This window comes from Panthera uncia, chromosome F1 (assembly GCF_023721935.1).
Source record: "Panthera uncia isolate 11264 chromosome F1, Puncia_PCG_1.0, whole genome shotgun sequence".
NCBI lineage: Eukaryota > Metazoa > Chordata > Mammalia > Carnivora > Felidae > Panthera > Panthera uncia.
In genome coordinates this window covers 9,233,971-9,260,670 of record NC_064813.1, presented here as the reverse complement: position 1 = coordinate 9,260,670, position 26,700 = coordinate 9,233,971, and the positions used below count along the sequence as shown (strand labels likewise).

General features: G+C 38.3%; 1 protein-coding gene across 1 annotated transcript in view; it reads left to right on the top strand.

Annotated features, from left to right (window-relative positions):
• Nucleotides 1–26,700, top strand: part of FMN2 (formin 2) — a 346,387-nt gene that overhangs the window by 10,236 nt on the left and 309,451 nt on the right.

The following is a 26,700-nucleotide window of genomic DNA, read 5'->3' as shown; positions in this document are numbered from 1 at the left end:
GTACTATTTTCTTACTTCATTGTACTTTAACATACAGTTGACCCTTAAACCACAGGGATTAGGGGCACCAACACCGTCCATACAGTCGAAAATCCACGTAAAACTTTTGACACCCCCAAAAACCTAAATATTAATAGCTTACTGTTTGCCATAAGACTTAACAATAATAAAAAGTCTATTAAAACATATTTTATGTATGTATTATTTACTGTATTCTTCCAATATGGTAACCTAGGAAAAAGAAAATGTTATTAAGACAATAAGGAAGATAAAATAAATTTACAGTACTGTATTGTATTTATTGGAAAAAAAATCCTTGTGTAAGTGGACCCAGGCAGTTCAAACCCATGTTGCTCAAGGTTCAACTATATTGGTTTGTGTATGTTTTCAATTTTCCCTGTGCTATATGCTTACTCAAAATTGTTATGAATCTATGGTATCCCATTTAGAAGTTGTCATTGACATAAAACTTTCTTAGAGACAAAGAGGCTAAAAGCTTTTGAGAACTCCTAGGATTTTTACTTTTGTTTTGTTTTATTGTCCTTAAAGAAGTACAGCTTGTTTAAGCCCATTAAGAAGCAAATGGACTACAATAGAACCGTTTCAGGGTCGCAAATGAATTCATTTGAACACTCTGGAGAAAGTTACGTAAACAATGAATCTCCTCATTGTTAACATACAAGTCTTTTATTTTTTTTTTAAATGTTAACTTCTTTATTTTGAGAGAGAACTTGTGCACTCAAGCGGGGGGAGGGGCACAAAAGGAGAGGGAATTCCAAGCAGAATCTGGGCTGTCAGAGCAGAACCCAAAGTGGGGCTTGATCTCACAAACCATGAGCTCATGACCTGAGCTGAAATCAAGAGTCAGACACTTAACTGACTAAGCCACCCAGGTGCCCCCCAAGCCTATCTTTTAAAAGAGTAATGAAAACAATGGGATAACAATAGAGATAATCTCTTGCAACTCATTTTTTAACCTAGATACTTTTAGATCATTGGCCTCACTTCCTCAACCCCACCCCCTTTTAAATCTATAGACTAATACTTCCCCTTTGGAGACATAAGGTACGCAAATTCTTTATGGGAGGTGTTACATTTTGCAGCTATCCAAGATGTTCTTCAAGGATGATTACATCTTATGTCTCTGCAGTGCTATTTTGGTTAAATGGTTCTGAGGGTGTAAAATGTTTGGATAGTATCCTGGCAGTTTATTTCAGGATATAGGGTTTGATCTGTCACTTCCGATCTTAGAAAAATCCAAACGTGTATTGACTCTGTTAGATCTAGCATATTGTGGGTGGGCATAAAAGGTTGAATAAGAACTTCAGTGATTTCTGTGGAGAGACATTTGTCTGGGATGACATGTGATATAAGTGAAAAAGTCATCTAGAAGTCTTTTATCTTTGATTTGGATTTTTTCTATAAGGAGCCTCATTTGACTCTGAATTCCAAGATTATTTTCACTACCATCTGCCTTGGGATAATAAAATTCGAGCATGCAGATTTAGGTAGCTTTAGGCTAACCCCTAAGGTTGAACCATCAATTTCCTTCTGTATGTACCCTCTTGGTTTTATTACCAACTAAAGTTACTTGGTTTTATTACCAACTAAAGATTGGTAACTTTAGCTCCTAACTCTGTCCTGAGCATCAGACACATCCCATTTAGATATCAGGGATTAGAGAGTAAACTATTAACAGTATGAAGATCAGGTGGCCAGTATAGTTTAAAGACATTTCAGTGATTCTCTATTGCCCTGAGGCCAAAGTTTAAAATCTTTACTGTATTTATATATTAATAAATACATAATAATATTTAATGCTCTGCAGTTTTATCCCATCCTTGTTGCTCTGTCTCTGTAGTTCTTCAGATATCTCCTGTTCTCTCTAATAGTTTTAAGTATTATTGACACTCTATGCCTGATCCTCAGGAAAAAAAGTTCATTTACTCATATCCCTCAGTGCATGACAGCCCCATCATTAGTCCATGCAAGACTCTTCATTTTTTCCTTGTAGTTATTCCCTGTATAGGTTTCCTTCATTATCCAAAAGTACGGCATTCCTATGGAAACTTTTGTAAGCCGAAATGGTATAAAGCAAAGAAACAATTACCATTGGTTTATGTGGGAAAGATGTTGAGGGTTCTGAGACTTAAAAAACATAACCTCTCTTAGGCTTTTTCTGACACCTTAGGACACATCTTACGAACAGAGGCACAAAATAAATCAAGACAAAGTATAGATGGTCACAGACACTGTTCAAAGCTCTGGTGGCATGATGCTGACTTGCGGAGTGTAGTCCCCGGGGAAAGCGCTGGGTGGCACCACTCGCTGCTTGGGGTGGGCGCTGCTTCAGTCAAGTCAGGGTAGAAAAAAGTACTGAACGCTATTTTCGCTTTTTGCCTTTTTTTTTTTTTTTTAAATGAAAAAGTCCTCTTTAGATTTCTTTTGGTTCGTGAAAACGAGGGATAACATAGATCTTTTGCATAAGCGAATTGGCATTATGTGACTTTTTAAAAAGCAGGGAATAACTGTAGGTTCATTTCCTAGTCTGCCCTCCCAATAGTCATAGGGAACTGCTTTTACATGTTTGATTGATATAGCCTTGAAATTATACCCGGTTTTGTCAAGTATGTAATATTTATACGTTTAATTTTAGTTTATACAAACACTCTGAGTTGGACTTCTTTCTGTTGCTTTAAAAAGAACCCAGCAGTCCTTTGGGGAAAAAAATTACAATTTTTTTCTGGGTGAATGTCTATCAGGTTCATTGCTTCTTACCGCGTATTCCAAAAAGTGAGGGTTCTGCCAGGCTGCATGCACCAGGTGGCACTGTTCACTTTTTATTGTACGTCACTCATGTTCCCTAGGGTTGTGCAGTGCGGTTGCTCTGGACATTTTTCATATTTTGTTTAAGCATTTGCACAGCGATGAACATCTGGACTCCTGGTCTTTGCCACCACAGACAGCACTGCTGACTCTTCCAGTATGGGGCCTTGTGTGAGAATTTCTCTGGGATATTTATTCAAGAGTGAAATTGTTGGGTTATAAAATATTTACTTAATTTGTCTGGGTACTACCAGATTATTTTCCAGAATGCTTTCCCCAGTTTTTACTTCATTAATGCAGCAAATTAGCATTTATCTAATTTTTGAATTTTACCAGTCCAATCTTGGTCTTGTTTATAAGAGCAAACAGGGGGCGCCTGGGTGGCGCAGTCGGCTAAGCGTCTGACTTCAGCTCAGGTCACGATCTTACGATCCGGGAGTTCGAGCCCCGCGTCGGGCTCTGGGCTGATGGCTCAGAGCCTGGAGCCTGTTTCCGATTCTGTGTCTCCCTCTCTCTCTGCTCCTCCCCTGTTCATGCTCTGTCTCTCTCTGTCCCAAAAATAAATAAAAAACGTTGAAAAAAAAATTTATAAGAGCAAACAGTGTCTTGCTTTAACTTTTATTTTATATTTATCTGGTGGCTAATGCCTTTGAGAACACTTTTATTAATTTTTAGCCATTTGGGTAAACCCTTCTATGAATTGCCTGTTCGTATCATTTTATCCTTTTGTATAGATTTCCTGATTTTCCTTATTTATTCACAAGGTTTTTGGTATCTTTGTATATGCTCGATACTATTTTATTGAAAAAGGGAAGGATGTGAAGGACTGTCACTGAGCCTCCTGATTTTCTTTCCTTCTGTTAGAGGCTAATGTAAACGCGATGTTTCTCAGAGTCCCTCGTGGGTTTCATTTCAGATGTGGCTTAGGTTTGACGAATTTCCACTAGATTTGGAAGACCTAAATGAGGCCTAGTAGGAACTTCTGTTGTTTGTACTTTATGAGCACACCTGGGGGAACTATTAGATTCTTCTGGGGCAGTGTTGGCAGAAGGGTAGCGTCCAGGTGCTAGTTTCCTGAGGTCTAGGGTGGTGCACGGTGTATCCCTGCTCCTGGTGTGGCCGGTGTCACACAGTTCAGGGGCTGGCAGCAGAGGTAACATCCATCCGTGAGCCTTCCAGATTCTGGCAGTGGGAGTGTGCTCTTGGAGCCCAGGACTTTAGATCAGAGAAGAGGCTGCCACTTCTTGGTGGCCTGGTTCTAAGTTGTGTCTTAGCACTTCTAAAAGGATGCTAGAATCTTTTTCTGCAGCCCTTCCAAAATTCTGTACAATAAAAATTTTCTCTAGTAAGTCTCTTACTACTTAAACTCTTTGGAGTGGATTCAGTTATATGTAATCATTGGAATCTTAACATATAGAATCAGTTTTAGATATTATATATATCTTCTTTTAATATGTCATACCTCCTTTACATTTGTTATATCCATGCTGGAACAGAAATACTTAAATTTTGGTATGACCAATTCTACTTTTCACCCATGTTTTGTGCTATTTTCTTCCCATTTAAGAAATTCTGTCTTACTCCTAGGTTACATTCTCTTCTCCATAGTCTTCTATTAGCTTTATCATTTCACCTTTTACACTTAAGCCTTTGATCTGTCAACATCCTCTTGAGTGCATGATGTAATGTAAGGATTCAGTTTTATTCTTCTCCATGTGGCAAGCCAGTGTTTCAGCATCACCTCCTAAATAGTTTTTACTCATTGATTTTTTTTTTACACTACCTTTATGTGATTCCCAGATTTAGGTAAGTTTGTTTATGACAATCTATTCCATTTATATTTGATTTTCTGTCTTCAGTCAGTGCTATACCCTTCTTAACGTGTGGCTTTGCAATATGTATAATTACCTGGAAGTGTCCCCTTTTTCAAAGTTGACCTAGCTGTTGGTGGACAGGTTATCTTCCATATAAGTAGGAAGTTTCTTAAAAAGTCCTGATGGAGTTTGATTGACATTTTGTTAAATTTACAGATTAAATTTAGGATTATTGTCACTTCTGTAATGTCATCCATGACTATGAAAGACCTCTTCGTTTATTTAGATCATTTATGTCATTTTAATTGAGTTTTAGATTTTTATCCACAGAAGGTTTGTGTTTTCTTTGTTGATCTAGTTTCTGGATGCTTCATATGTTTTATTGCTAATGGAGATTGTATCTTCCTTTTGTATTATTTCTAGTTATTGTTGGAATAAAGAGATGTTCTCAGTGTCCTTATGTTATAAATGAATATTTTTTAAACCTAAAGATTAGTTAGTATACCCAAGTTTATAGTTAAGGTACAGTTAAGATTCTGATACCAACTCTGATGTGTGTTTTTTTTTTCCCTAAAGCACTAAGCAATATTCTTTATGACACCAGCTAGGTGTTTTATAATTCAACTTAATTTTGACATTATTTACCTGGAGTTAGGTAACCATAGGTTAAGGGTTCAGTCCTACCAGACTTCCCCCTCTTTCAGATGCCTGTCAAAAGTCCGGGTTGCCACCTGGGCTTCTGACTGACCAGCCATAAGTTCCAATAGCTCTCTCCTTGGGTTCAATTAATTTGCTAGAGCAGCTCACCAAGCACAGAGATACATTTTACTTACTAGATTACCACAAAAGGATATAACTTTTACTACAAAAGTTTATTATGAGAGGATATAACTCAGGAATAGTCAGATGAAAGAGATATATAGGGCAAGGAATGGGGAAGAGCGCGGAACTCTCATGCTCTCTTAGCATGCCACTTTCCCCCAAATCTCCATGTGTTTATCAACCTAGAAGTGCTTCTAACCCTGTCCTTTTGGTTTTTAAGGAAGCTTCATTGCATAGGGTCAATTGCTTAAATCTTCAGCTTCAGCCCTTCTCCCCTTCTGGAGGTTAAGAGTGGGACTAAAAGTTCCAGCCCTCTAATTACAGGTTGTTTTCCCTGGCAACCTGCCACCATTCTTAGGTACTTTCCAAAAGTCACCTCATTAACATAAATTCAGCTGTGGTTGAAAGGGGTTTGTTAGGAATGTCAAGATACCTTGATTGTTGTTATCACTTAGGAAATTCTGAGGGTTTTAGCGCTGTGATAGAAACTGAGTGAAAACCGATTAATGTATTTCTCCTTATAAATCATAATATCACAGTAGTCGGATGGGATTTTAAAAGAAGCGCTTTATTTTTTTTTACAGCAAAATAATTGAAATATAATCCTAGAATATGACATGCATTATGTAGATTCTTTTGAAATTATTGTGGTTATTGTGGCTTTCTTTTTGTCATTGTGATTAGTTTTTGTGAATCTGTGGCTCTCTTTGCAGAGTCATAATCCTAAAGTCCAGAAACATTACCAACATTTTAATTTAGTAGGTTGTGTCTTACATTCACCATTAGTAAAAATCTCTAATATTTAAAGTGCTTCAAAGACATCATTTTAACAACTATATAATATTTCATCCAATCAGAAAAATACCCATCCTATGGCTTCCATCACATACTTGTTCTTGGTTTGCCCACTACATTTTGGGCTAACTTTCCTCAACTTCATCTGGTCTTCTTCTTCCACCTTAACATCCACCCTCAGGAATCCTTTCAATGCATGCCAAGGACTCCAAACTCAAATTTCTGGTTCAGTTCTCTAATGAATTCTGGTGCAAATTTCCTATTGCCTTTAAAATATCTTCATAGGGGTATGGGAGTAGATCCAAACTCAACTTCTCTTTCTTCTAAACCAAACCTGCTCCCTTATTTATTGCCTGCCCTGGTGGATGGTAATAGCATCTGGCACAGCCAAGTTTCTTAAGCCAAATCTGGGAGATGTACAACATAGCCAAGTTTCTAACACTTCCTCTTTATTAAATCCAATCAGTAACTAAATCTTGTTAAAATACATCTAGGAACATTTTTAAAAAATTTTTATTTATTTATTATGGGGGTGGGGTGGGGAGAGAGAATCCCAACAAGGCTCCATTCTGCCAGCACAGAGCCTGATGAGGAGTTCGATTCCAGGAATCGTGAGATGATGACCTGAACGGAAATCAAGAGTCAGACACTTAACCGACTGAGCCGCGCAGTTACCCCTATCTCAGAACATAGTTTTAAAGATACTCATCCTGTTCTTTCCAGAGGAATGTTTAATGCTCTTCTCACAATTATTTAATGGCTCTCTAGTGACTTCAGGGACAAATTTTAAACTTCAGGTATGTATCCAAGAAGAAAATCGAATGTGTTCAGAATGGAGGAGCTACATTTGCTAGCAGTTGTATGATTTAACATAAAGGAGGTTGTCCCTTATAGAATGTCCAGCCTTGGAATGGATGATCCTGAAAGGAGTGATTTCACTGTTCAGAAACTGGATGGAGATTTATTGGGGAGCTCCTAACTCTGGAGAGGCTGAACTGATAGCCACTAACAGTCCTTCCAATAAGAAAAGACAACGATGTTGATTTCTAAATAAAGTAAGAGCAGCAGCTGTGGTCTGTATGTCTCATTCCTTTGATTTGGGACTGCTTTAAATATGTGAAAAACTTCAGCTAGAGGTATTTTAGAAGCTGCCATTTATTAGCTTCACTTTTATGGATTTAACATAATAGATTAAGTTTTTTTTTTTTTTTCTTTTAGAGGCTCCTGGGTGGCTCAATCAGTTGAGTGTCCCAATCTTGATTTCAACTTAGGTCACGATCCTGGTGTTGTGGGATTGAGACCTGTGTTGGGCTCCGTACTGAGTGTGGAGCCTGCTTAGGATTCTCTCTCTCTCTTTTTCTCTCTCTCTCTAAAAACTAGAAGGCTGTATCTCTCTTTCCCTTCATCCATGTTTCCCAATTCCACCTCTTCCCCCTCTTCTGGTAACCATCAGTTCTCTGTATTTATAGGTTTGATTCTGCTTTTTGTTTATTCATTTTTTTCTTTTTAGATTCTACTTATGAGTAGAATTTTAAGGTATTTGCCTTTGTCGGTCTGACTTACTTCACTTAGTGATAATACTTTTAGGTTCATCCATGTTGTCACGATGGAATGTTGCCATCATTTTTTTGGCTGTGTAATATTTCATTGTATGTAATACCACATTTTCCTATCAACGCATTTATTAATGAGCACTTAGGTTGCTTCCATATCTTGGCTATTGTAAATAATGCTGCAATAAATATACATGTGCATATATCTTTTCCTATTAGTGTTTTCATTCTCCTTGAGTAAATACCCAATAGTGGAATTACTGGATCATATGGTATTTCTATTTTTAATTTTTTGAGGAACCTCCATACTATTTTCTATAGTGTCTGTACCAATTTAGATTCCCACTAACAGTGCAAGAGGATTCCTTTCTCTCTACATCCTTGACAACACTTGTTATTTCTTGTCGCTTTGATTTTAACTATTCTAACAGGTGTGAGGTGATATCTCATTGTGGTTTTGATTTGTATTTCCTCGATTATGAGTGATGTTGAGCATGTTTCATGTGTCTGTTGGCCATCTGTATGACTTCTTTGGAAAAATGTCTATTCGGGTCCTCTTCTCTTTTTTTTCTTGAGGAAGAGAAAGAACATGAGTGGGGGTGGGGAGGGAGAGGAAGAGCAACCAAGAGAGAGAATCTTAAGTAGGATCCACGCCCAGTGCAGAGCCTGAGTTGGGACTTGATGTTACAACCATGAGATCATGACCTGAGCAGAAATCAAGGTTGGACGCTTAACTGACTGAGTCAGTGTGTGTGTGTGTGTGTGTGTTAATTTGTATAAGTTCCTTATATATTTTGAATATTAACCCATTATTGGATTGAGCGTTTGCAAATATCTTCTCCCATTCCGTAGTTGTCTTTTTAGTTTGTTGATGGTTTCCTTTGCTGTACAAAAGTTGTTTTTTGTTTTTTTTTTGTTTTTGTTTTTTGTTTTTTGTTTTTTTTTTGTGTTTTTTTTTTTTTTTTTTCTGTAGTCCCAATAATTTATTTGTTTTCCTTACCCTAGGACACATACCTAGAAAAATGTTGCTACGGCAGATTTTTATGATTTCAGATCTCACATTTAGGTCTTTAATCCATTTCAAGTTTATTTTTGTGTATGATGTTAGAAAGTAGCCTGGATTCATTTTTTTAATTTTCATTTTTATTATTTTTATTTTTTAAGTATAATTTATTGTCAAATTGGTTTCCATACAACACCCAGTGCTCATCCCAAGTGCCCTCCTCCCTTGCCCATCACCCACTTTCCCCTCCCCCTACCTCCCATCTACCCTTAGTTTGTTCTCAGTCTGTTATGCTTTGCCTCCCTCCCTCTCTGTAACTTTAGTTTTTCCCCTTCCCCTCCCCCATGGTCTTCTGTTAAGTTTCTTAAGATCCACATATAGTGCAAACATATGGTATCTGTCTTTCTCTGCCTGGCTTATTTCACTTAGCATAATACCCTCCAGTTCCATCCACATTGCTGCAAAAGGCCAGATTTCATTCTTTCTCATTGCCAAGTAGTATTCACTGTACATAGAAACCACATCTTCTTTATCCACTCATCAGTTGATGGATATTTAGGCTCTTTCCATAATTTGGCTATTGTTGAGAGTGCTGCTGTAAACATTGGGGTATATGTGCCCCTATGCATCAACACTCCTGTATCCCTTGGGTTAGTTCCTAGCACTGCTATTGCGGGGTCATAGTGTAATTCTATTTTTAATTTTTTTGAGAAACCTCCACACTGTTTTCCAGAGTGGCGGCACCAGTTTGCATTCTCACCAGCAGTGCAAGAGGGTTCCCATTTCGCCACATCCTCGCCAGCATCTATAGCCTTGTTCATTTTAGTGACTCTGACCACCGTGAGGTGATACGTCATTGTAGTTTTGATTTGTATTTCCCTGATAATGAGTGACATTGAGCATCTTTTCATGTGTCTGTTTGCCATCTGGATGTCTTCTTTGGAAAAGTGTCTATTCATGTCTTCTGCCCATTTCTTCACTGGATTATTTGTTTTTTTGGGTGTGGAGTTTGGTGAGTTCTTTATAGATGTTGGATACTAGCCCTTTATCTGATATGTCATTTGGAAATATCTTTTCCCATTCTGTCAGTTGCCTTTTAGTTTTGTTGATTGTTTCCTTTGCAGTGCAGAAGCATTTTATCTTGAGGAGATCCCAAGAGTTCATTTTTGCTTTTAATTCCCTTGCCTTTGGAGATGTGTTGAGTAAGAAATTGGTGTGACTGAGGTCGGAGAGGCTTTTTTCCTGCCTTCTCCTTTAGGGTTTAGATGGTTTCCTGTCTCACATTCAGGTCTTTCATCCATTTTGAGTTTATTTTTGTGTGTGGTGTAAGAAGGTGGTCTGGTTTCATTCTTCTGCATGTTGCTGTCCAGTTCTCCCAACACCATTTGTTAAAGAGACTGTCTTCTTTCCATTGGATACTCTTTCCTGCTTTGTCAAAGATTAGTCGGCCATACATTTGTGGGTCCAATTCTGGAGCCTCTATTCTATGCCATTGGTCTATGTGTCTGTTTTTGTGCCGATACCATACTGTCTTGATGATTACAGCTTTGTAGTAGAGGCTAACGTCTGAAATTGTGATGCCTCCCATTTTGGTTTAGTTTCTTCAATATTACTTAGGCTATTCGGAGTATTTTACGGTTCCATACAAATTTTAGGATTGTTCTAGCTTTGAGAAGAATGCTGGTGCAATTTTTATTTAGATTGCATTGAATGTGTAGATTGCTTTGGGCAGTATTGACATTTTAAAAATATTTATTCTTCCAATCCATGAGCATGGGATGTCTTTCCATTTCTTTGTATCTTCAGTTTCTTTCATGAGCTTTCTATAGTTTTCAGCATACCGATCTTTTACATCTTTGGTTAGGTTTATTCCTAGGTATTTATTTTAGGGTTCTTGGTGCATTTGTGAATGGGATCAGTTTCTTTATTTCTGTTTCTGTTGCTTCATTACTGGTGTATAAAAATGCAACTGATTTCTGTACATTGATTTTGTACCCTGTGACTTTGCTGATTTCATGTATCAGTTCTAGTAGACTTTTGGTGGAGTCTGTCGGGTTTTCCATGTAGAGTATCATGTAGTCTGTGAAAAGTAAAAGTATCTTTGCCAATTTTGATGCCTTTTATTTCATTTTGTTGTCTGATTGCTGATGTTAGGACTTCCAACACTGTGTTAAACAACAGTGGTGAGAGTGGACATCCCTGTCGTGTTCCTGATCTCAGGGGGAAAGCTCTCAGTTTTTCCCCATAGAAGATTATATTAGCTGTGGACTTTTCATAAATGGCTTCTGTGATTAAGAATGTTCCTTCTATCCTGACTTTCTTGAGGATTTCATCAAGAAATGATGCTGTATTTTGCAAATGTTTTTCTGCATCTATTGACAGGACCATATGGTTTTTATCTTTTATTTTATTAATGTGATGTATCACATTGATTGATTTGCAAATATTGAACTAGTTCTGCAGCCCAGGAATGAATCCCACTTGATCATGGTGAATAATACTTTTGATATGTTGTTGAATTCGATTTGCTAGTATCTGGTTGAGAATTTTTGCATCCATATTCATCAGGGATATTGGCCTGTAGTTCTCTTTTTTTGCTGGATCTCTGTCTGGTTTGGAAATCAAAGTAATGCTAGTTTTATAGAATGATTCCACATGTTTCCTTCCATTTCTATTTTTCGGAACAGCTTGAGAAGGATAGGTATTAACTCTGCTTTAAATGTCTCGTAGAATTCCCCAGAAAAGCCATTTGGTCCACGACTTTAATTTGTTGGGAGATTTTTGATAAATGATTCAGTTTCTTCAGTAGTTATGGGTCTGTTCAAAATTTCTATTTCCTACAGGTAGAGTTTTGGTAGTGTGAGTGTGAGTGTGTTTAGGAATTTGTCCATTTCTTCCAGGTTGTCCTGTTTGTTGGCATATAGTTTTTCATAGTATTTTCTGATAATTGCTTGTATTTCTGAGGGATTGGTTGTAATAAATCCATTTTCATTTATGATTTTATGTATTTGGGTCTTCTCTCTTTCCTTTTTGAGAAGACTGGCTAGAGGTTTATCAATTTTGTTTAATTTTTTCAAGAAACCAACTCTTGGTTTCATTGATCAGTTTTTCTGTTTTTTTTTTTTTTTTTATTCTATATGTTTATTTCTGCTCTGATCTTTATTATTTCTCTTCTTCTGCTGGGTTTGGGGTGTCTTTGCTGTTCTGCTTCTAGTTCCTTTAGGTGTGCTGGCTGTTAGATTTTGTATTTGGGATTTTTCTCGTTTCTTGAAATAGGCCTGAACTGCAATGTATTTTCCTCTTAAGACTGCCTTTGCTGCATCCCAGAGGGTTTGGATTGTTGTATTTTCATTTTTCATTTGTTTCCATGTATTTTTTAATTTCTTTTCTAATTGTCTGGTTGACCCATTCATTCTTCAGTAGGATGTACTTTAACCTCCATGCTTTTGGAGGTTTTCCAGACTTTTTCCTGTGGTTGATTTCAAGGTTCATAGCATTATGATCTGAAAGTGTGCATGGTATGATCTCAATTTTTTTATATTTACTGAGGGCTGATTTGTGACCCAGTATGTGATCTATCTTGGAGAGTGTTCTATGTGCACTGAGAAGAAAGTATATTCTGCTGCTTTGGGATGTAGAGTTCTAAATATATCTGTCAAGTCCACCTGGTCCAATGTATCATTCAGGGCCATTGTTTCTTTACTGATTCTGTGTCTAGATGATCTGTCCAATGTTGTAAGTGGAGTATTAAAATCCCCTGCAATGACCACATTTTTATCAATAAGATTGCTATGTTTGTGATTAATTGTTTTATATATTTGGGGGCTCATGTATTCTGCTCATAGACATTTATAATTGTTAGCTCTTCCTGATGGATAGACCCTGTAATTATTATATAATGCCCTTCTTCATCTCTTGTTACAGTCTTTAGTTTAAAGTCTAGTTTGTCTGATGTAAGTATGGCTACTCCAGCTTTCTTTTGATTTCCAGTGTCATGATAGATAGTTCTCCATCCCCTCAATTTCTTAAAAAAATTTTTTTTAAATGTTTTTATTTATTTTTGAAAGAGAGAGAGAGAGAGGGGGACAGAGCATGAGTGGGGGAGGAACAGAGAGAGAGGGAGATACAGAATTCAAAGCAGGCTCCAGGCTCTAAGCTGTCAGCACAGAGCCCGATGTGGGGCTCAAACTCACAAACTGTGAGATCATGACCTGAGCTGAAGCCAGATGCTTAACCGACTGAGCCATCCAGGCGCCCCCATCCCCTCGAAGGTGTCCTAAGGTTTAAAATGGGCCTCTTGTAGACAGCAAATGGATGGGTCTGTTTTTTTTTTTTTTTTTAATCCATTCTGATACCCCATGTATTTGATTGGAGCATTTAGTCCATTTACATTCAGTGTTATTATTGAAAGATATGGGTGTAGAGTCATTATGTTTTCTGTAGGTTTCACGCTTGTAGTGATGTCTCTGGTACTTTGTGGTCCTTGCAACATTTCACTCACAGAATCCCCCTTAGGATCTTAGGATTCCCCTAAGGGATCAGTAGATAGACCTGTTACTGCCCTTATGTGTGTCTACCTTTCTATGTTAAAGCCTGTTTATTCCCAGATGCTTTCAGAATTCTCTCTTTATCCTTGTATTTTGCCAGTTTCACTATGATATGTCATGCAGAAGATCAATTCAAGTTACATCTGAAGGGAGTTCTTTGTGCCTCTTGGATTTCAATGTCTGTTTTCTTCCCCAGATTGGGGAAGTTCTCAGCTATGATTTGTTCAAGTGCACCTTCAGCCCCTTTCTCTGTCTCTTCTTCTGGAACTCCTGTGATACTGATATTGTTCCGTTTGATTGAGTCACTTAGTTCTCTAATCCCTCTTCTTGATCCTGGATTTTTTAATCTCTCTTTTTCTCACCTTTTATTTTTCCATATTTTTATCTTCTAATTCACCTCTTCTCCCCTCTGCCTCTTCAATCCACATTGTGACTGCCTGCATTTTATTTTGCACCTCATTTATAGCATCTTTTAATTCATCATGACTATTTTTAAATTTCTTGATCTCTGCAGTGATAGATTCTCTGCTGTCTTCTATGCGTTTTTCAAGTCCAGCGTTAATTTTATGATTATTATTCTAAAGTCTTGTTCAGTTATATTGCTTATATATGTTTTTTTTTTTTTTTAATTTTTTTTTTCAACATTTTTAATTTATTTTTGGGACAGAGAGAGACAGAGCATGAACGGGGGAGGGGCAGAGAGAGAGGGAGACACAGAACCAGAAACAGGCTCCAGGCTCCGAGCCATCAGCCCAGAGCCTGACGCGGGGCTCGAACTCACGGACCGCGAGATCGTGACCTGGCTGAAGTCGGACGCTTAACCGACTGTGCCACCCAGGTGCCCCTTATATATGTTTTGAGTAATTCTTTAGCTGTCACCTCTTCCTAGAATTTCTTTTGAGGGGAATTCTTCCGTTTCATCATTTTGGCTAGTTTTCTGACCCTTGTGAATTTTAAAATCTTGTTATGTGCTCTGCACCTGCAAGCACTGCTCTATTTAAGGGGGGGTCATACACTGTCCAGGGCCTGGCCCTTCAGGAGGTCTTTTTTGGAGAGTGTTACTTGCTCTCTGTTGTTGTGGCTTTGGTTATTTTATTTCTCTACTCACAGTGATGTTTTGGACCCTCCACAAGTTGTGCTTTGATTTGTTCCTTGAAGTATCCTTGAACTATCATTTGTCATGTTTTCCAGTTTTCTTCCTGGTAGATTCAGTTTCCTTTCCTCCCAGATTCTTGGGGTTCAAAGTCCTTTGGCGTCAGCACTTCTTTGTTTGAGAGACGACTTACATAGGGATCCCCCTACTTCTCCACCATGTTGGCCATGGTTTCACTTTTTTTAAGTGTAGCTGTCCAGTTTTTCTTGCAGCATTTATTGAAACGACTTTCTCTTCTCTGTTGTATATTCTTGCCTCTTTTATCATAGATTAATAGACCATATAATCATGGGTTTATTTCTGGGATCTCTAGTCAGTTCCATTGATTTATGTATCTGTTTTTGTGCCAATACCATTCTGTTTTGACCTACAGCTTTGGAATATATCTTGAAATCTGGGATTGTGATGCCTCCAGCTTTGTTTTTCTTTCTCAGGATTTCTTTGGCTATTTGGGTTTTATTTGTGGTTCCATATAAATTTTAGGATTATTTGTTCTAGTGTTGTGAAAAGTGCTGCTAGTATTTTGATAAGGATTGCAGTAAATCTGTAGATTGATTTGGGTAAGTAGTATGGACATTTTAACAATATTAATTTTTCCAATCCATTTGTATGGAATATCTTTCCATTTGTTTGTCATCTTCAATTTCTTTCATCAGTGTATTATATTTTTTCAGAGTACAAGCTGTTCACTTCTTTAGTTAAGTTATTCTTAGTTATTTTATTCTTTCTGGTGTAATTGTAAATGAGATAGTTTCCTTAATTTCTCTCTCTGCTACTTCGTTATTAGTGTATAGAAATAGTACTGATTTTTGGGTATTGATTTTGTATCCTGTCAGTTTAGTGAATTCGTTTATTACTTCTAGTAACTTTTTGATGGAGGCTTTAGAAATTTCTGTGTATAGTATCATGTCTTCTGCAAGTAGTGACAGTTTAATTTCTTCTTTACCAATATGGATGCCGCTGCTGCTGTTGCTGTCTCCTCCTCCTCCTCCTCCTCTTCTTCTTCTTCTTCTTCTTCTCCTCCTCCTCCTCCTCCTCCTCCTCCTCCTCCTTCTTTTCTCTCTCTCTCTCTCTCTCTCTCTTTTTTGTCTGATTGCTGTGGCTAGGACTTCTACTACTATGTTGAATAAAAGTGGTGAGAAGGGACATCCTTGTCTTGTTCCTTCCTGACCTTAGATTTTCACCATTGAATATTATGTTAGTTGCGGGTTTTTCATAAATGGCCTTTATTATGCTGAGGTATGTTCCCTCTAACCCCAGTTTGTTGAGAGTTTTTGTCACAAATGGATGTTGAACTTTGTTAAATGCTTTTTCTACATCAATTGAAGTGATCATATGATTTTTGTTTTTCATTTTGTTGATGTGGTATATGACATCAATTGATTCCAGAGTCACTTTTTTAATGCTCTCAGTGTGACGTTTTATTATAATTGATGTCAAATACATTTATTACCACTCTTTTCCATATTGTCAGTGTCAGGTAACAAATTGCATCAAAAATGAGTCTAAGTTCACCACACAGAGCAGTCAACTTCTTCAAAACAATTATAAAGGTACATATTATTGAGGTCTCAGAAAACGAGCACATCTGCAGGCCAATCTGCAAGTGTTTTATAAAGTTTAAATATTGACGTGTTTCTTTCTTGCCTGGAATTTTGAGCTGATGATGTGCTCAGAGGAGGGAGCTTCCTTGAAAAGTGTCTAGTCCATGCTGTCTACAGATGGAGGGGGTTCTGTCCAGGGAGAACAGAGAGCTTCATTCTCGTTCTGTTCATATCCCTTCATGAGCTGAGGTTATCTTCTCTGCAGGTAGGGACTGAGCGTTAGTTATCCTCATGTGTCCTATGACTTGTTTTTCCTATGATGTGTTCAGTGATTTGACTATAGATTTGTCTTGCCTCAAAACAACCCTAGGTATTTATGCTAAGGAGGTCTTCCTCTTATTGTAAAACTTGCAGCATTGGTATCTGAAACTAGACCTGTTAGTTTCTATTTGATCGTAATTGGACTGTCATACATGCTTTTTCTTATTTCTCCAGCACAGACCATCAACACATGATGATACACAATATGTGATATCTCTGTATTCACCAGGATACTAAAGTTAAGCAATTATCTTTAATGTCTAACGCTAAATTTGCTTGCCAACAACTCATTTCCTCTTATTATTTCAGTTGATAGATAATATGGGCTATCAGAAGAAGTTTATTAGGTAGATACAGCTGAGCTAGAAGATCAGGAAAAAACCTAACATAATAAGACTTCTGCATAATTCTCTTTTTGTGTAAGATATGGAACTTATGTTGACCCCTTTCAAAATACAGCAGTCATATTCTGTTCTTCTTTCAACCATTAAAAATACACAAAAGGAAAAAAAAATACCAATGATGTGTTTGTAGGCTCTTAGAGTATAAATTTAAAGCAGGTAATTCTTTTCTTTTATGCTTTAATTTAATTTTTTAATTATTTTTCAATATAATTTATTGTCAAATTTGTTTCCATACAACACCCAGTGCTCATCCCAAGTGCCCTCCTCCGTGCCCATCACCCACTTTCCCCTCTCCCCCAACCCCCATCAACCCTTAGTTTGTTCTCAGTCCTTAGGAGTCTCTTAGGGTTTGCATCCCTCCCTCTCTGTAACTTTTTCCCCCCACTCCCCCCCCTCCCCCCGCCATGGCCTTCTGTTAAGTTTCTCAAGATGCACATATAGTGAAAACATATGGTATCTGTCTTTCTCTGCCTAGCTTATTTCACTTAGCATAATACCCTCCAGTTCCATCCACGTTGCTGCAAATTGCCAGATTTCATTCTTTCTCATTGCCAAATAGTATTCCACTGTATATATAAACCACATCTTCTTTATCCATTCATCAGTTGATGGACATTTAGGTTCTTTCCATAATTTGGTTATTGTTGAAAGTGCTGCTATAAACATTGGGGTACAAGTGCCCCTATGCATCAGCACTCCTGTACCCCTTAGGTAAATTCCTAGCAGTGCTATTGCTGGGTCATAGGATAGGTTTATTTTTAATTTTTTGAGGAAACTCCACACTGTTTTCCAGAGTGGCTGCACCAGTTTTCATTCTCACCAGCAGTGCAAGAGGGTTCCCATTTTGCCACGTCCTCACCAGTACCTATAGTCTCCTGATTTGTTCATTTTAGCCACTCTGACGAGTGTGAGGTGGTATCTCAGTGTGGTTTTGATTTGTATTTCTCTGATGATGAGTGATGTTGAGCATCTTTTCATGTGTCTGTTGGCCATCTGGATGTCTTCTTTGGAAAAGTGTCTATTCATGTCTTCTGCCCATTTCGTCACTGGATTATTTGTTTTTTTGGGTGTGGAGTTTGGTGAGTTCTTTATAGATTTTGGATACTAGCCCTTTATCTGATATGTCATTTGGAAATGTCTTATTCCATTCTGATGGTTGCATTTTAGTTTTGTTGATTGTTTCCTTTGCAGTGCAGAAGCTTTTTATCTTGATGAGGTCCCAATAGTTCATTTTTTGCTTTTAATTCCCTTGCCTTTGGACATGTGTTGGGTAAGAAATTGCTGCAGCTGAGGTCAAAGAGGTTTTTTCCTAAAGCAGATAATTCTAAATGAAGGATGTTATGGGACATAAAACACCAAATTCACACTTAGCCCTTACCCATGTGTGACCTCGGATTTATCACTCAAATATTTGAGTACATTGTCATAGCGTATTATTATTAGTAAGGGACAGGGAGCATGTTTTCATCATGATTATTTCTTCTGCTGGATCTATTTGGCAGATGATAGATTGTAAGTGTTTGGTTGTATCTTGTCTTTGCAGCTTTCTTTCTAAACAAAAACACACACATTTCCACTAAGGATGTTTAATTAAGATAGTATGTTCTAAATAGACTAAATTTAAAGTACTGCTTCATGAGCCTTAGTCATTGTAAGTACATCCTTAGCCCCAGCAGGATGCAGACCATGTGGTCTATTTCTTTTATATGTTCATAGAGAATGTTGGTTAGAAGCTTTGCCCAGAATTGCTGGCTCACTCAGAAATGGGGGCTCCCTAGAATACAAATTAGGAGAGCAGAGTATGAGTCCAGTTTTGGCACTGCCACCCTCCATTCTGTAGGCCGATTCTAGAACCTTTTCATTCCTCAATCGTTTTGAAATCATGATGGTAAACCCTTGATTTGCTTCACATGCTGACTCGATGTGGAAGTGCTCTTTATATTGTATCATTCTGTCCCCAAAACAGGTTTTCTCCTTTTTATAGTGTCACTGTGTGCTGCCCAACAGAACTCCAGGGAAGGGACTCATGATTTTACTTCTTCCTCATGTGTGAGGATCACTGCATTTGGCCTTGTTTCCGTGTTTGTCCAGCCCCCGTGAGTTTTGCTTAGCAAAGCAAGAGGAGTATTTGAGGGTGGTCTATGACTATAAAGCTGATACCACATGCTAAAGTGAATACTCTTTACTAATTATGGTGTTTAAGTGTATTTTAGAGGAGGGAGAGGGGATCAATTAAAAAATAATTGGAAAACATTAGTGATTAATAAGTTTCCTGTCATTGGATATTATTTAAAAAAATGTTTTTTAACGTTTATTTTTATTTTTGAGACAGATCCAGAGCATGAATGGGGGAGGGTCAGAGAGAGGGAGACACAGAATCTGAAACAGGTTCCAGGCTCTGAGCTGTCAGCACAGAGCCTGACGCGGGACTCGAACTCACGGACCGCGAGATCATGACCTGAGCCGAAGTCGGCCGCTTAACCGACTGAGCCACCCAGGCGCCCCGGATGAATGTTATTTTTGACATGAATATAACAAATACAGTAAAACAAATAATGCAAGTTAGAAGAAAACAAAAGTTAGGAATTCTAGAAAGTAGAGTCTTAAATATTACCTAGTTGATGTCATTAAAATCCACTGAATGTAAAACAAAAAATAAAAACAAAAATGAAAACTTGATGGACAAAGATATTTTAATCTATGATCACCATATATCATAATTTTTCTAATGCTTTTAGATTAGAGGTACATTCTTAGGATTCCATTGATTACTTATCATTTCCTTCCTGTAGGTTGAGCCAAATTTTTACTTATCCTAGTTAAGAGTACAGAACCTTTGAAATGAATCTTGATAAAAAAAAATAATAGGTCATATTTACTGGGCACTGTGTTAAGTCTGTTAAAAAATTATTACAACTTAATTCTTACACCAATCATATGAGGTAATGAAGATGATTATTTCTAGTTATAGATGATGAAACTGAGACTTAAGAGAAATTGAGTAGCTTCTTTGAAGCTATAGTTTGAACAATGGTAGCATCAGGAAGGGCACCAAGACATTTGGCTTCCGTAGCTTCAAGTTATGTTGCTGTACCATGCTTTGTCCCCGGGTGTATTTTGTGAACTCTAGAGGTATATTGCATGTATTTTCAGTGGAAAAGAATTGGCAGAAAATGAAAGAATTGCTTATGGGTTTACTCTTCTAGATTTCTTCAGGCTATATGTTAGATATGTAATTTGTATGATCTGTGAGATGAGTCTGCCTTAGATGAAGATAGTGTGCACTTCGGTAAAACTCCTAACGTCCCTGGTCCTATCTTTCCTAATTGATGAAATGACAGTTAGAGACTGGGTTTGAAAGATAGAAAAGACTGTTCCTCTCACTGGGTCTTTCCTTTGGGTCCAGGGCAGGAGGGAGGTAAAAGGGAGAGCCTGAGAAAATTGACCCTTCTCCTGCCCATGCACCTAGAGTCATAAATCCACCGGAGACTACTTCTTATGTACCTTCTAATGTATGTGTGCTAGAGAGAATGATTTTATTGGCCTTTGGGAATTTTCTCAAGTTTTAATGTTGCTGCAGCTACAAGGAGAGTGTTGCTTAGGCTGTGGGGGAACCTCGGTCTTCATTTACCTGTGCTTCCCATTTGCATTTCCTTGATAAGTAGTCCTGGGCTGCATGCACTCCTGAAGGGTCATCCGTGGCTGACTATGTGGCCTTGGCCCTGGAGGGTACTGCCTGCGAGGAGGCGGCACCCCCACCAGCCCCTGTCATGCTCACCTGCAGTTTTTCATAACTTGTTCATTAAGCAAATAGCTTTTTGGCAAACTGACTTAGAGATGCTTTGCACCTAGTAAGAGCTCAGTAAATATTGTTGATTAAATAATGAATGAAACTATGAAGTAAAATGAAGCTTTGAATAGCTGAACACTTGAGAAAGTTATACTTATTCATATTCTAGGACCAATTACTTTCATTTTTTGGTGTGACCAACGTGTCTTGGTCTAGTATAGCTGTATTGACCAAGGAGGAATGTGAGGGGATCCGGAGTCACAGGGCACCCTGAATTGTGTGTGGTAGTGGGTGCGGAAGGGAGTGCCAGAGGGAACCTGGGACTCTGTGTCCACATCCCAGCCAGCCAGTTTGCACAGGTAAGAAGTACGCTTAAGTTCAGAAGGCTTTATGTCAGTTCAGTCTCCCCAATTTCGATTCAGGGCATCTCATGCAGTAGGCTAGTGTGTCCCAATTAAATCCCCAGTCATCAACTGTGAGAAGATAAACAGAAGTCCATGTCTCTGCTGCCTGTGCCGCGGTCAAATCACATTCCCTGGTTAGGAAGAGGGTTCAGTACAGTGCGGCTAGAGTGCAGGTTCTAGAAAAAGTAAAAACTTTTTGTGTTCCTACAACAATCATTTGACTCTTTAATAAACTGAACTCACATCTCCTGTTTTTGTAGAATAACGAAGACACCTTGTTTAGCTTTGCAATCTTAGAGTCGCATGTTATACTGACTGAGCCAGCCAGGTGCCGTTTATTTATTTGTTTTTTTTGCTTTGTAATCTTGACTATTTCACATATTTGTGACACATATTTCCATGTCATTAATCTTTGTAATGGCGTAATTTAAGATATTTGTTGTGAAGATTTAATCATATATACTGGCAGAGGTATGATGAGCCCACGTACCCATCACCCAACTTCAATAGTTACCAATGCCATGATGGTTTTATCTGCCTCCCTCAGATTCACTTTCTCATGGGAAAATTTGAAACCAATACCAGGCATCATGTTAGTTTAATTTCAAATACTTCAGGATGTGTCTCAAAAGGGGACTTTTTAATATGCTATAATGCCATTATTATACTGAATGCAAATAGAATTTGTTGCCTAATTTTTCTGGTAGCCAGTCCATTTTCAGAACTCTCTGATACCTTAGATTAAAAGTTATGTCCAATATGACACATGATTCAATCCTCTTCTCTTTTTGTCCCAGGGGTTGGGAATAGCATGTGTGCTTGATGGGCAATACTGTATACTTTCTAAACCCATGTCAGGAGATTCACTGTGTCTGCCTGCTTTAATTTTATTGAGGCTGTGAATGATTCATGGGTTTGGGGGTGGCAGCTTGATTCCTTCTTTGCAAATTTTTCACTTTGACTTTTTCTCTAATGGGTTTCCCATCCATTTGCTATTCATTAAGTGACCATTGGGGAATGCAAAAGGACTTAATTAGAGATCGCATCATGGTGATTTTTTAATTTTGTCATTTTTTGTCCCTTTTGGCTAGAACTTTTCTATATTGAAAACTTTTCTTTGTTCACTAGATGTTATATTACCTTGAAATACAGTTCATACTGGAAATGTTTCTTTTATTTCCCATTAGTTCTCTGTTATCAGTGATGATTGGTGCCCTAGAATTCTCCAGAGATACCTATTTTTATTTTCTTATTCCTTTTCTTATACTCAATATGTTTAAATTCATTGAGTTATTATTTTTTCTATAATAGCATGATTTTAATGGCTACGTATTTAGCCATGTATATAAAGCCATCTTTGTTTTAATGCTGTGGTTTTTTTTGTCGCACATTTTAATTTCTTTCATTATTTTTTACTATTAATAATCCATTTATTATTGTAGCAGGAGCTGTGCTAAGCACTTTACATGTATTTTGTCATGTAATCTTCACAGTAATCCTGTGATGTAACACTCTTTGGTTATATCTGAATATTTACCTAGGATTGATTCTCCGCAGTTGAATTTTAGGGTCAAGGAGTGAACTTATTTTAAGATCATGGACACACATTGCAAAATTGCTCTGCAAAACTTCTCCTGTTAATGATGTTGCTGCTTTCTGGGTTTCAGCTTACCTTGAGTCCAGGTTGAGGAACAAAACAATTGACAAACTCCTTGCCCATGCCCATGCATACCTGCCTCATGAATTTTTTCCAAGTATGATGTCACTCTGCCATACTCAGTTGATGCAGTGACAAAAAATCTGCCCTGGTTTCAAGGAGAGGAGTGTGTATTGGCTGGGTGAGATTACACAAAGCAATAAGAATAAGCATGGAATGAGCCAGGACATGTTGAGTAGAGAAAGCAGTAAAGGGGACTTGAGAGACAGTGGCCGGTGAGATCCAGAAAATAAAGTATGGTATCATAGAGATGATAGCAAAGAATTCTAAGAAGTAAGAGTGAGTCAATGATGAAAATTTTCTGAGAGATTAAGAAACTGAGTAAGATGAAGATAAATATTATTGATACGGTGTTGGCTACTAGTTTCTATTGTATGGTGGGGATAGAAGTCAAACTGATGTCTCAAATTAGGGTGGGCTGAGCCAGGAGTGAGGGGCTAGAGGTAGTAAGTGTAGGTAATTTTGGTCAGTAGTTTTGATGTGAAGGGAAATCAAGAAATGGGACAGTAGTGGGGGGTAAGGAGTGATGTGGGCTAAGGGAGATTTTCGTTTTAAATTAAGTATGTTTGTGTGATCTAGAAATGTCCACTAAAGATGGAAATGTTCCTTATTCAGGAGAGAGAAGGAATAGTGAAAGAAGTGAATTCCAGACCATGCCATAAGGAATTCGATCTAGAACACTGAGGGGAAGAACTTGCTTTTGTTTGGAGCAGGGCCTTCTTCCTCTATGAGGAAGGCAGAGAAGGGTATCAGTGTAGGTGTTTTTGCATATTCACAGTTTCTCTTGGTTTCTTCCATTTTCTCAGTGAATTATTTGAGAAGATCATTATCTCATCATTGAAAGGGCTGGGTTGGGGCACTTGGGTGACTTAGTTGGTCACTTAGTTGGTTGAACGTCTAACTTCAGCTCAGGTCATGATCTCGCAGTTTGTGGGTTCAGTCCCCACATCAGGCTCTGTGCTGAGGGCTCAGAGCCTGGAGCCTGCTCAGATTCTGTGTCTCCCTCTCTCTCTGCCCTTCCCCAATCATGCTCTGTCTCTCTGTCACTCAAAAATAAATAAACTTTAAGAAAATTAAAAAAAAGAAAAGACTGTGTTAAGGGGGGAGAAAATGTGTATGATTGTATTGGAGACTATATGCTTAGATGTGAATGCAGAGCAGTGTTGGGCCTAATTGAGGTTTATAGTCATGATAATAAAGTGAAAGCAGACAATGGGTGCATGTCTTTCCTTCACAGTGACCAGTTGCTCTGGTTCAGGCAAAGAAAAGGTGGATGTCTAGAATGGAACAAATTGGGGTTTGGGAATTTTACTGGCTCCCATGGGGGCAGGGGAGCTGCAGTGTTTGAATGGTACGATTACAGTGGTGGGACATGGAATTTAAGCAGGTGAGGAAGGGAGTGATGGATTGTGTGACAGTGGCAGGGATGATAGACTCAAGATCCCCGTGGAGGATGGGCCCTCAGAAGGGGTTCTAGAATATGAGTTGAAAGGATAGAAGGCAGTGGCCAAGGATTAGATGTTCCTTCCAGACATTTGTACATATATTGATTAATTTATGATCAAAACATTAATTGAGCAACTACATGCCAGGTCTTTCTTGAGATACTGGGTAAAAGGTGGTAACCAAACAATGGAGTCTGCGAAAATGGACTTTACTTTCCAGGAGGAAGAGACAGATCACAGACTCACAAAAATTCAAGAGCTGAGATCTCTGAAGAATAAAGAGGGATAGTGTGAAAAAGAGTGACTGACAATGCTATTTGAGAAATGGAGGGTCAGGAAGTTATCTCAGTGGAAAAGACAACTGAGCAGAGGCCTGAATAAGATGAAATAGTGAGTCATTCAAGTATGTTGGAAAGAGTGTTCTAGTACAAAAGTCTCTCAGGTAAGCATGAGCTCTGTGTGCTAAAGAGGAGGAGGCCTGTAGGTCAGAGTGCCCTCAGGGAGAGCAGGAAAAGGTGACAGGAGGGGAAAGGCCTCTTGAGTCATGGTGACAGTTGGGTTTTTGTCTGAGGTTGATAGGAAGCCATGGAGGGCTGGAGTAAAGTTTGAAATTGGTCTTCTGAATGGGTTGCCTGTGTGGGGGAAGAGAAAGCACTGACTGGAGGCAAGGATTCAAGATCTCAGATGAGTTTTCTCCCTGGGTGTTGGTTTGATCTCCATGTGGATGTCAGAATCACTGATAAGAGGAGAGGTGGAAAACAGAGCAGTTGAGTCAGGAGGTAAAGTATTCAGTGAATGGCAGGGAGGGGATCAGGAATGACAAGAAGTCAGTGGATGGAAGAAAGGAGAAGGAGGACAGCTGGTCTAGCCAGTGACAGGTCTAACGATGCTGATGGTTTTGGAGAATAAATCACTTGAAATTGCTAATGGGGATCAAGGAAGTCACTCACTCACTTCCTACCCCTAATATATGTGCGATTTGATACAAAATGTGTCCTTGTGAGAGGGCTGCTGGAGAAGGACTCACGTGGCAGCCAGGTTACTTTCCATGCAATCAGGTGAGGTTCCCTTCAGAGAGGTTGAGGCAGGGATTCTCAAGCTGGGGTGATTTTGCTAGCTGGGGGACATGTGGCAATCTGAAGACACTTGGCGTCTTACAATGGGAGGTGCAGTGGTTATGCTGCTGGCATCTATTGAGTAATAGTGAGTGATGCTGCCTACATCCTACGATGCACAGGACAGCACAGGACAGAGAATTATCCATCCCAAGGTGTCCGTGGAGTTGTGGTTGAGAAGCCCTGGATGAAGGCTTGAGGGTTGTGTTTGTTCATCATGGAGCTGAAATTCCAGGGAGGAACTTCCACATTATTCCATACCCTTTTTGATAATTTTTGGCTTGATACACATACACATTTACTCACTCACACTTAAATACTCTCATATATGAAAGGTCCTATCTCCCTTACTTTCTGTCATACGAAGTTTCTGAGTTACAGGAAAGAACTACTTCATTTTCTGGCTGTTTTCAGTCATAAGATATATAAAATGGGTATACCATAACAATTAATCACTTCAGAATTGAGGAATATGGTTTCCTCCATGTTTGGTTCCAGCTAGATGCAGGGAAGCTTATGTTCTGTAGAAAAAAAAAAAATCCTTTATTTCTTCTCAGAAAATATCCTGGGAGACCAAAGGATGTTCTCTAAGTGATCTAAAGGAGTGAAGAAAATAAAAAGGCCTCTTTTGCCCTTCTTTGTAATTCCACTTATCAGAGGTAGATTTTGAAATGAGTTTTGTTGTACAAACAAAAATAGGAAGAGACATCAAAATTGTATGATTAGTCTCCTGACAGACATTTATACATTTGAAATTTAGTTGTTCTAACAAGTACAGACCTGTGCCTGGTTTTGCATAGCCCTAAGCTAAGAATGCTTTTTACATTTTAAAGCTGTTCAAAATGAAAATGAAGAAGAATATGCAGCAGAGACCTTATGTGGCCCTCAAAGCCTAAAATATTTATTGTTTGATCCTTTATCGAAAGAGTTTGCTTATCTCTGGTATAGAGGTATTTCCTTCCCAGTTCTGACTATGATAGGAACAAGTCTTTGTCACAGAATCACAGCATTGCATTTATTCAGAAATCCTAAAAATATTTATTAATGCTTCTTATGTGTGAGAGGCCATATTTGCAGGATATATGCTGGCTGTCAGGGAGTTTATTTTAGTGAGAGGTATAGATATTAAATAAGTACACACATGATTAAAATAATTAATTACACAAAGAACTAAGAAAGGTGCCAAAAGAGTATGGAAGGGGGTCACTGAAGGCTTTTTTGAATAAGCAATTTTAATCTAAATTTGAAGAATGAACCCACTAATTACAGGGAGGGGCAGGAGCAGGGCAAGAACTGAGGGAGCAGTTGTAGCCCTGGGAGGGATGCCAGAAATCTTCTGTGTCTATCATAGTTGACTAATGCAGAAATCAGCTGGATGAATTTCTAAAGGGTAATAAAGTAGAGCGTGAGTGGTATTAGAAAGGATTAGGGACCTCCAGCCATTGTG